Below are 12,598 nucleotides of genomic sequence, written 5' to 3'. Positions count from 1 at the left end.
CAGGCACTCAGTATAGTGTGGAGGAAGAGCTTGGACACGGGGGAGATACCAGATGCACTTAAAGTAGCAGACATAGCCCCTCTACACAAGGGAGGGAGCAAAGCATTGGCAAAAAATTATAGACCAGTTGCACTAACATCGCACATCATAAAAGTATTTAAGAGAGTGATTATGAGTCAGGTCGCCAATTTCATGGAGACCAATGACCTTCACAACCCAGGCCAACATGGATTTCGAGCGGGAAGATCGTGCCTCTCACAGCTACTTGAGCACTACGACAAAGTCACTGAGGCATTAGAAGAGAAACAGAATGCTGATGTGATATACACGGACTTCGCAAAGGCTTTCGATAAATGTGACCATGGCGTGATAGCACACAAAATGAAGTCAATGGGAATAACCGGTAAAGTAGGACGCTGGATACTCAGTTTTCTGTCAAACAGGACTCAGCGAGTAACTCAACCATATAAAATCTAGTCCAAGTGCAGTGAAAATCTCTGTACCTCAGGGTACAGTCCTTGCACCGCTGCTTTTCCTTATTCTCATATCAGATATAGAAAAAATACAAGTCACAGCTTCGTATCATCCTTTGCAGATGACACAAAAATCAGTATGAAAATTACCTCGGCTGAGGACATTGAAAAACTTCAAGCTGATATTAATAAAGTTTTCGACTGGGCATCAGAAAATAACATGATGTTTAACAGTGATAAATTCCAGGTACTCAGGTACGGTAAAAATGAGGACCTTAAACATAATACAGAGTATAAAACACAATCAAATGTAACCATAGTAGGAAAACAGCATGTAAAGGATTTGGGAATAATAATGTCTGACGACCTAACGTTTAAGGAGCATAACCAAGCAAATATTGCGACAGCCAGAAAAATGATAGGATGGATTACGAGAATTTTCAAATCCAGGGATCCCATCACAATGGTTGTACTCTTCAAGTCACTTGTGTTGTCCCGTCTTGAGTACTGCTCAGTACTCACTTCCCCCTTCAGAGCAAGAGAGATTGCTGAAATAGAGGGAATACAGAGAACATATACGGCACGCATAGACACAATAAAGCACCTAAATTATTGGGATCGTCTCAAAGCCCTCCAAATGTACTCACTAGAAAGAAGACGAGAGAGATATCAAATAATATACACCTGGAAGATACTGGAGGGCCAAGTACCAAATCTGCACAGTAAAATAACAACGTACTGGAGTAAACGATATGGAAGAAAATGTAGAATAGAACCAGTGAAGAGCAGAGGTGCCATAGGCACAATCAGAGAACACTGTATAAGCATCAGAGGTCCGCGGTTGTTCAACGTCCTCCCAGCAAGCATAAGAAATATTGCCGGAACAACCGTGGACATTTTCAAGAGGAAACTAGATTTATTCCTCCAAGGAGTGCCGGACCAACCGGGCTGTGGTGGGTATGCGGGCCGCTCCAAGCAACAGCCTGGTGGACCAAACTCTCACAAGTCAAGCCTGGCCTCGGTCCGGGCTTGGGGAGTAGAAGAACTCCCAGAACCCCATCAACCAGGTATCAACCAGTCTCGGGCCTCTGATGTTGATAGAGTTCTCTCTCAGAGTACCTGTTGCACCTCTGCTTTTCAACGGGGGTATTCTGCACATCCTGCCATGTCTTCTGGTCTCATGTGGTGTTATTTCTGTGTGCAGGTTTGGGACCAGCCCCTCAATTATTTTCCACGTGTAAATTATTATGTATCTCTCCCGCCTGCGCTCAAGGGAGTACAGATTTAGGCTCTTTAGTCGGTCCCAGTAATTTAGATGTTTTACTGAGTGGATTCTAGCAGTAAAGGATCTCTGCACGCTCTCTAGGTCAGCAATTTCTCCAGCTTTGAAAGGGGCTGTCATTGTGCAGCAGTACTCCACTCTAGAGAGCACAAGCGTTTTGAAAAGTATCATCATCGGTATAGCATCTCTAGTGTGAAAAGTTCTTGTTATCCAACCTGTCATTTTTCTTGCAGTTGTGACGGCTACTTTATTGTGTTCTTTAAAGGTAAGGTCTTCCGACATGAGTACACCCAAATCCTTTACATTGCCTTTTCGTTCTATGTTATGATTTGCCTGAGTTTTGTACGTGGTTTCTGTTTTTATATTTTCAATTTCCGTAGCGCATGAGCTGGAACTTATCCTCGTTTAACACCATATTATTTTCTGTAGCCCATAGAAAGACCTGATCTACATCTGATTGGAGGTTTGCCGTGTCCTCTATTTTGCCAACTCTCATGAAAATCCTAGTGTCATCTGCAAAGGATGATACAGTGCTATAGGTTGTGTTCTGGTCTATGTCCGATATGAGGATGAGAAAAAGTACTGGAGCATGCACAGTACCCTGGGGGACTGAGCTCTTCACGGTTGATGGGCTGGATTTTATTTTGTTGACTATTACACATTGGGTTCTGTTGGTCAGGAAATTGTAGATCCATCTGCCTATTTTCCCGGTAATTCCTTTTGAACGCATTTTATGTGCAATAACACCATGGTCACATTTATCAAAAGCTTTTGCGAAATCTGTGTAAATTACATCAGCGTTTTGTTTGTCTTCTATAGCATCTAATGCCATATCATAGTGGTCCAGCAACTGCGACAGGCAAGAGCGCCCTGTTCTGAAACCATGTTGTCCGGGGTTATGGAGATGCTGTGATTCCATGTATTTTGTGATCTTACTTCTTAGCACTCTCTCAAAAATTTTTATGATGTGCGATGTTAGTGCTATCGGTCTGTAATTTTTTGCCTCTGCCTTATTTCCTCCTTTATGGAGTGGTGCTATCTCTGCTGTTTTTAGTATGTCAGGGATAACGCCAGTATCTAGGCTTTGTCTCCACAGTATGTGAAGGGCCTGCGATAGTGGTTTCTTACAGTTCTTGATGAATATGGAGTTCCAAGAATCCGGGCCTGGTGCAGAGTGCATAGGCATACTGTTTATGACTTCTTCAAAATCTAGTGGGGATAGGGCGACGTCTGATATATGATTTGATGTTGGTATCATATCCATGAAAAATTCATTTGGGTTATCAATCTTTAGTGCATTTAATGGCTCGCTGAAAACAGAGTCGTACTGCTTCCTCAGTAACTCGCTCATTTCTTTGTTGTTATCGGTGAAAGTTCCATCTCCCTTTGGCAGGGGCCCGATACTAGATGTGGTTTTTGATCTTGATTTTGCATAGGAGAAAAAATATTTCGGATTTCTCTCTATTTCAGTGATGGCCTTTTGCTCTCTTTGCCTCTCCTGGGTTTTGCATGATTCTTGTAGCTTGAGTTCAATTGTTTCTATTTCTCTACCTAACCTTCTTCGCCGTTCTTGAGATAGGGTGCGACTCTCAAGTTGTTCTGCGATTCGTTTTCTTCGCCTATATAGGGAAAGACGTTCCCGTTCCAATCTGCATCTCTTTCTCTTTTTTCTTAGGGGTATGCGGTTTGAACATATTTCTAGTGCTACTGAGCTTATTTTTTCCAGGCACTGGTTCAGGTTTGCATTTCCTAGCTGTTCTTCCCAGTTTATTTCTGTGAAGTCCTGGTTTATTTGCTCCCAGTTAATCCGTTTATTATTGAAGTTGAATTTGCTGAAATCTCCTCCACCGGGATTCTGGACTGGTTTTGAAGGTCCATTCCCCATGGTTGTCAGAACTTCAATTAAGTTGTGATCTGAGTAACAGGTATTTGTAATCATTATGTTCCCGATCAACTCATCATTATTAGTGAAAATGAGGTCCAGCGTGTTCTCCTTCCTAGTTGGTTCTACTATTTGCTGGTTTAAGGCAAACCTATCGCACATCCGTAGCAGGTCATTTGCATGTGCCTGTTTATTTAGGCTACCTCCTGGTATTCTTTCTGATATTACTGTATTAGCCAGGTGCTTCCATTTCAGGTGTCGTAGGTTGAAGTCCCCAAGCAGGATGATGTTCGGAGCTGGATTTGTGAGGTTTTCCAAGCAGTGCTCTATTTTCATTAGTTGGTCTTTAAACTGATGAGGGTTTGCCTCCGGTGACTTATATACAAGGACAACAACTACATTTAGGATCTCTATTTTGACTATCAGCACTTCCACCATATCATTTGAGGTGTTTAGCAGCTCAGTACAGATGAGTGTGTCTTTGATGTAGAGGCTGACCCCACCCTGAAGCCGGTGTTTCCTATCACATCTGAAGAGATTGTATTCTGAGATCCATATTTCACCATCAAGGTAGTCCTTTGTGTGAGTTTCCGTTAGGGCTGCAAACACTGCATTTGCCTCATGAAGGAGACCACCTAAGCAACAAAAGACAGCGAGTCTCTGTAAGGGGCGAGGTCTCAGATTGGCGAGACGTCACCATTGGAGTCCCGCAGGGTTCAGTCCTTCGACCTATACTGTTTCTGTTATATGTAAATGATCTTCCTGAACATATAGAATCATTCCTCTCAATGTTTGCTGATGATACAAAAATTATGAGGAGGATTAAAACAGAGGAAGCTAGGCGGTGGAAATAGGATGCCAGACACAGGATACAGAATGGGAGAAGAAGTCCTTCATGAAACGGACAGAGAGAAAGATCTAGGTGTTGATATCACGCCAAACTTGTCTCCTGAAGCCTACATCAAAAGAATAACATCTGCGGCTTATGCGTGGCTGGCAAACATTAGAACTGCCTTCAGGAACCTGTGAAAGGAATCTTTCAGAACCTGTATACCACATATGTAAGACCAATCCTCGAGTATGCTGCCCCCTGCATGGAGCCCGTTCCTTGTCAAGCACAAGAAACTGGAAAAAGTTCAGAGGTATGCCACTAGGCTAGTACCAGATCTAAGAGGCATGAATTACGAGGAAAGGCTGCGTGAAATGCACCTCACAACACTGGAAGACAAAAGAGTAAGGGAAGATATGATTACTGTCTATAAAATTCTGAAAGGAATTTACATGTTGAAAAGGATAAACTGTTTAACATGAGAGGTACGCGAACAAGGGGACACAGGTGCAAACTGAGTACCCACATGAGTCACAGAGACGTTAGAAAGAACTTTTTCAGTGTCAGAGTAGTTAACAGGTGGAATGCACTAGGAAGTGATGTGGTGGAGGCTGACTCCATACACAGTTTCAAATATAGAAATGATAGATCCCAGTTGGCTCAGGAATCTGTACACCAGTTGATTGACGGTTGAGAGGCGGGACCAAAGAGCCAGAGCTCAACCCCCGCAAGTACAACTAGGTGAGTACGAGAAATACACAGTTAATGTTAACATTCTCACTATTTAAATTTGTTCTATTTTTAATCCATCCACCTATATATTTATCCATCTATCTATCAATCTTCTCATCTGTCTATATTATCCCTCTACCCAAAAATATATCCATCAATGTATCCATCTCTCTATGCATACATATATTTGCACTGTCTATCTCCCTACTGTCTCTGCGTCTCTCTCTTTCTCTGTCTATCAGTCCGTATTTCTTCCCGCAGTCTGTTGTTCTGTTACTGACTGCGTGTGTCTGTCTCTGTCTTTGTATTTCTAGGTCACTCTGTCTGTCTCTCTCTCTCTCTCTCTCTCTCTCTCTCTCTCTCTCTCTCTCTCTCTCTCTCTCTCTCTCTCTCTCTCTCTCTCTCTCTCTCTCTCTCTCTCTCTCTCTCTCTCTCTCTCTCTCTAATGTGTGGGTTATCGCCTGCGAGAGGAGCGTAGGAGAGCGTGTGAAACACTCAACAAATAATAGTTACCCCTTACTCTGATAAAGGGCCGGGGCTTGATAAACCTTTAAAGCTATGGAAGAATCGTTTGTTTTATGTGAGTACGGCCAAATTATTTATCGCATGAAATTTATGTTAATTTTCCCTAAATCAATGTATAATGATACATATTACCATAAGACAAAAAGATTACTCTGAACGTTGGTTTTGAAAATATTTAGCTGAACAGACGGCTTTTATTGCCAAACATCTTAGTGGTGGTGTGAATGTGACCTTGGCATGCTTTTACCTCTTCAATTCTGACCTCCCCAACCATCCATTGTTCATCCTGTACACCAGACCATTCTCTCTGTCAATACGGACGATGCTAGCCTCAACCGTGTGGCCTCCAACGTCGAACAGCCAAACAGACAGACAGACATTCTCACGTAAAGTTTGGAGTAAGTAGCACGATACAAGTAATGTGTTTCAATTCAGTAAGATACATATTTTGAGTTTATATTTCTTGTGAATAATGTCACCATAAATATTAAACATTTATTGTTTGTTGATACCATGGGGACGTTTGAGAGCATTTGTGCCATATATGGCACTGGGGGAATACCCGGAGTTGCCTGAGTCTGTCAGTCTCTCTCCACTCTGTCTATCTATCTATCCTTCTACCTATCTCTCTATTTATCTATTTATCTATCTATCCACCTATCTCTCTATTTGTATATCCATTAATCTATATATCCATTAATCTATTCTGATATACAACCATCTATCCATCAATCTGTGCATCTATACATCTATCCATTTATCTCTCCATCAACTCCCCCAACAATCAATATATCCATCTATCTGTCCGTCTATCTCAGTCTATCTATTCATCTATATAACTGGTATCTAACCATCAGCCTATTTAAGAATGTATCTATTCATCTATCTACCCATCGCCCCATCTAGCAATCCATAAATCCTTATATTTTTATATTATATATTTTTATAATATATATATATATATATATATATATATATATATATATATATATATATATATATATATATATATATATATATATATATATATATATATTTATATATATATATATATATTTTATATATATATTTTTATAATATATTATATCTATATTTCTGTCTGTCCACTTGTACATCAATCCATTTGTCCATACATCTACTCCTCGGTCTATTTATCTATACTTCTATCTACCCGTAGGTCCCTGTATCCATCGATCTATCCATCTATCTACAACCCGTTCTCGCAAATTTAATAAGTCAATATTGACTTATTATATATGTGCATAGGTGACATACTTAACATAATAGATACCCTTAAAAAGATTCATAGAAAACACCGACCTTACCTAACCTTGTTAGTATCTTAAGATAAGCATCTTATTGCTCCGTAATTACAATTATTACCTAACCTATAATAGGTATAGGTTAAGTAATAATTGTAATTACGAAGCAATAAGATGCTTATCTTAAGATACTAACAAGGTTAGGTACGGTCGGTGTTTTCTATGAATCTTTTTAAGGGTATCTATTATGTTTAGTATATCACCTATGCACGTAGTTAATAAGTCAATATTGACTTTACGAATTTGCGAGAACGGGTTGCTATCTATATGTCTATGCATCAACCTACACATCCATCCATCTATGCATCCATCAATCCATTCATCTGCCCTTCTCTCTGTCCATTTATCTATATACATACATCAATCTTTGCATCCATCGTTCTATCCATCCATCTGTGCAGCTATCTACCCATTAATTTATCCATCTAGCTTTCTATCCATTTATCCATTAATATTTCGATCTAGTTTTATTTCCATTAATATTTCGATCTAGTTTTATTTCCATTATATTTCGATCTAGTTTTATTTCCATTAATCTATCTATCTAGCTTTCTATCCATTAATCTATCTATCTAGCTTTCTATCCATTAATCTATTAATTTCGCTTTCTATCCATTAATCTATCCATCTATACATTAATCTATTCATCTATCCATCAATCTATTAATCTATCCATCTATTCATTAATCTATCCATCAATCTATCTATCTAGTAATGTTTCCATCTAGCTTTCTATCCATTTATCCATTAATATTTCGATCTAGTTTTATTTCCATTATATTTCGACCTAGTTTTATTTCCATTAATATATCTATCTAGCTTTCTATCCATTAATCTATTAATTTCGCTTTCTATCCATTAATCTATCCATCTATACATTAATCTATTCATCTATCCATCAATCTATCCATTAATCTATCCATCTATTCATTAATCTGTCCATCTATCTATCTATCTAGTAATGTTTCCAACTAGCTTTCTATTCATTTATCTAACTATCTTTCCAACAAGATTTCTATTCATCTATCTATCCATGCACTTAACTATCTTTCTATCCGTTAATCATGCCAATTATATTTCCATCTATCTTTTCGTCTATCTATCCTTCTACCTAGACAACCATTAACCAATCCATCTATTTATCTGTCTATCCATCTTTCCAGCCATATATCCATTCATTTTTCTGCTGTTTGTCTCTGTCACTAGATGTCTTTGTCTCTGCCTGTCTGTGTCTGTCTCTCTGATGAAAACTATAGTGGTCTGCGTCTTGAGTGTCTATTGCGAACCTTACCTCCTGAGGAGGTTAGTTTCAATTATAAATTGTTGGTGGACACGGTGGACAATGTTTTATTGGAATAAATCTACAGCTGATATCTGGGAGGCCGCGAGTCACCAGTAATACTCCGCCCAGCAAAGTAGTACCTTCTCAGCTGGAGATTCTTAGGAATAATGTGAACCGGAATAGCCTAACTATGTGAGGGAAATATGGACTCAATCAAAAATCATGCATGGGGAATATGGTAAATAAAGTCAATAAAGAGTTTGGTTGAAAATGTAAAGCATAGAATATTAAGGGGCGATGACGCAAGAGCAGTGGACGCCATCTTGACTTGAGGGGAGGTGTATCTTGGACGACCAGACCTTGCTAACTGAGGGCTTGTCTCCGGCCATAAAGTCAGGAAAGCCACCATACTATTTTAACAGGGTTTCAAGATAGGGTAGAGTACTCAAGCAGTCTTTGGTGATGTGTTATAAGAGAGAGTCCAAGATTGATTGATTGATGAAGATTAAGCCACTCAAAAGGTGGCACGGCCATGAATAGCCGGTAAGTGGTGGCTCTTTTGAGCCATTACCAGAATCAATAGATGATACTGGAGAGCTGTGGAGGTGCGACTGCACCCTGCGTGAAGGGAGATGTCTCCCGTCGAGAGTCCAAGTTGCCTAGAGGTTTATATATGTGTGTCACAGGTGGGCAGGTGTGGTGGAGGTGTGCACGGTTCCAGGATTGGGACTATGAGCCATAGGGTAGCTAGAGCCCGCTTGGGAGCTTTATTAACTAAGTTACAAACTTCAGAATGTATATATATATATATATATATAAATATATATATATATATATATATATATATATATATATATATATATATATATATATATATATATATATATATATATATATATATATATATATATATATATATATATATATATATATATATATATATATATATATATATATATATATATATATATATATATATATATATATACCGCTCAGACCCTTAAAAGAGTCTGAGTATATATATATATATATATATATATATATATATATATATATATATATATATATATATATATATATATATATATATACTCAGACTCTTTTAAGGGTCTGAGCGGTGGTGCAGTGGGTTAAAGGCGTACCTGTTATGCCAGTTGCTGGAAGGCGTCTGTGCTGGCTAGGGTTCGAGTCTCCTGGTGGGAAAGTGTTCTCAAGTTGTATAACTTCACTCTCGTGTTTAGGAGAGTTGTGCCTCAAGCATAGACACTGTGTTCTCCCATATTAACAGGGACTTGATGAAAAACGTAAAATGACCCCTCACTTGCTCTAGTGCTCTTGGGAGATGGTGGTCTTTGGTGTGTATAAATACTCCGAAATTACAATCTCTTTTAAGGGTCTGAGCAGTGGTGCAGTGGGTTAAAGGTGTACCTGCAGGCGATGAGTCACAATAACGTGGCTGAAGTATGTTGACCAGACCACACACTAGAAATTGAAGGGACGACGACATTTCGGTCCGTCCTGGACCATTCTCAAGTCGATTGTGATGAGGACAGGTAGGGACAGGCATTAAATAGGCAAGAGAGAGCTGAGGAGGAAAGTCAGGTGTAGGGGATAGTAGTAATGAGAACTGCAGCAGGCCTATTGGCCCATACGAGGCAGCTCCTATTATAACCATCGAAGGAGATAGTAATAGGAAAAAGAAGAGGATAGCAAGAGAGCGTAGGAGAAGACAATGAACAGAAAAAGGGAGAAGAGAGAAAGAAAGGGAAAGAGAAAGAAAGAAATGGAAGGGGGAAAGCTTATGTTAAGTCACGTTTGTTAGAAAGATTAGAGCATTTGAGTATATACTGTGAAAGGGAAGAGTCCACAGCAACAAAGCCAGGACTCAAGTTCATGTTGGGTACATTGTTAATAAGAGCCGATTCTACAAGACGGCGTCTGTGTAGAGTAGAGGCAGGAAAGATTATTTTGGAGGAAGACCAATCAATGGGATGATTAGAATCCCTCACATGGCAGAAGAGAGCATTGTTAGTGTCTGCAAACATAACACTTCTCTTGTGTTCTTTAAGTCTGTCATTCAGTGTACGGCCAGTTTCGCCAAAGTATTGGAGAGGACAAGATGAACAGGAAATAGAGTAGACACCAGTAGCATTAGAAGCAGGAGGAGCAGTGTGAACTAGATTGCTACGAAGTGTGTTAGTTTGTCGAAAGGCGAGTTTAATGTCAAGAGGACGAAAGGTATTGGTAAAAGTTTTGAGTTCAGATATGAAGGGAAGGCATAGTACAGTGCTACTAGTGTTGGAAGCAGGTTTAGGATGAAAGAAATTTCGTTTAGCTTGAGAGTGGGCACAGTTGATGAAATGCAAAGGATAACCAAGGCGAGAGAATGATTTGTAGATAAAGGCAATTTTCAGAATCAAGAAACTGAGGGTCGCTGATGCGTAGAGCGCGGAGGAAGAGAGAGACGAGGACACTTTTCTTAACAGAAAGAGGATGACAACGAACTTCAACGCCTGATCTCCAACAGTCCTTGGGCCATATACTCTCTCTCTGACTGTTACCAACCTTTCGTCCTACTCTCTTTCTAAGCACCAGCAAGAAATTCTTGGTCTTGGTCTGTCTTTTGCTACTTCCCCTGGCCCACGCTGTGGCATTGATCTCATTAGTTCCTTTGACAGGTTTGTCAATTCTAACTCTAGTACTCTTTCGGACCTGTCTGCCTTTAGAGGGGCCCTTATCCCCGTTCTTGACAGCTTGTTTTCTAAAAATAACCACCTTCCTCGTCGCTTCCAGCTTGCCCTTGCCTCCCTGAAATCTAACAACTCTATTCTTATCCTTCCTTCAGACAAAAGCAATTCGGTGGTTGTCCTTGACCGTGAGGACTACCTCCGAAAAGCAGATGTCTTGCTCTCTGACTCTCACACTTATGCTCCTCTGACTTCTAACCCTTTGGATCGCCTCAAAACTTCCTTTAACCGCAAACTAAGACAGCTCTCTAGTCTTTGCCCTCATGACTTTGATCTCATTAAACGTTTCCGTGTCATCTGCCCTTCTCTTCCTTATTTCTATGGTCTTCCTAAGACTCATAAACCTGGTGTTCCTCTTCGTCCTATCATTTCTTCACGGGGCTCTGTCAGCTATCCTCTTGCCTCCTGGCTCGCTAAAACCCTGACACCTTACCTTGGCACTTTTTCCCCTGCCCACCTTCGTCACTCTCAGGACTTCATAGAAAGACTGCGCCTGCAACCCTCTTGTAAAATGCTTAGTCTTGATGTCGACTCTCTGTTCACTAATGTTCCGCTCGATGACGTTCTCTCTTTCCTCAGACAGAAGGCGTCAGAGGGTCTCCTTCCTCTCCCACTTCCCACTGACGTTTTCCTAGATCTCATTAGACTCTGTGTTGAATCTAACTCTTTCTCTTTCAACGGTAAATATTACACTCAAACTTTCGGTGTCGCTATGGGTTCCCCTCTCTCCCCTGTTCTTGCTAATTTCTACATGGAATACTTCGAAACTGTTCTTCTTCCTTCTATTGATACTCGTCCCTCTCTCTGGCTTCGCTATGTTGATGACATTTTTGCTTTATGGCCTCATGACCTTAATCTTTTCCAGCCTTTCCTCGCCTCTCTTAACAATCTGGCTCCTTCTATCCATTTCAAAGTTGAGTGGGAATCTAATTCCCTCCTTCCTTTTCTTGATGTTCATGTTCACAGCTCTGTGTCTGGGTTCTCTTTCTCTGTCTACCGTAAACCCATGCATAGTGACATGTACATTCACTTCTTTTTCTACCATCCTCTTTCTGTTAAGAAAAGTGTCCTCGTCTCTCTTCCTCCGCGCTCTACGCATCAGCGACCCTCAGTTTCTTGATTCTGAAATTGCCTTTATCTACAAATCATTCTCTCGCCTTGGTTATCCTTTGCATTTCATCAACTGTGCCCACTCTCAAGCTAAACGAAATTTCTTTCATCCTAAACCTGCTTCCAACACTAGTAGCACTGTACTATGCCTTCCCTTCATATCTGAACTCAAAACTTTTACCAGTACCTTTCGTCCTCTTGACATTAAACTCGCCTTTCGACAAACTAACACACTTCGTAGCAATCTAGTTCACACTGCTCCTCCTGCTTCTAATGCTACTGGTGTCTACTCTATTTCCTATTCATCTTGTCCTTTCCAATACTTTGGCGAAACTGGCCGTACACTGAATGACAGACTTAAAGAACACAAGAGAAGTGTTATGTCTGCAGACACTAACAATGCTCTCTTCTGCC

This window comes from Procambarus clarkii, chromosome 27 (genome assembly GCF_040958095.1).
Source record: "Procambarus clarkii isolate CNS0578487 chromosome 27, FALCON_Pclarkii_2.0, whole genome shotgun sequence".
Classification (NCBI taxonomy): Eukaryota; Metazoa; Arthropoda; class Malacostraca; order Decapoda; family Cambaridae; genus Procambarus; species Procambarus clarkii.
Note: the sequence above shows the minus strand (reverse complement) of the source record.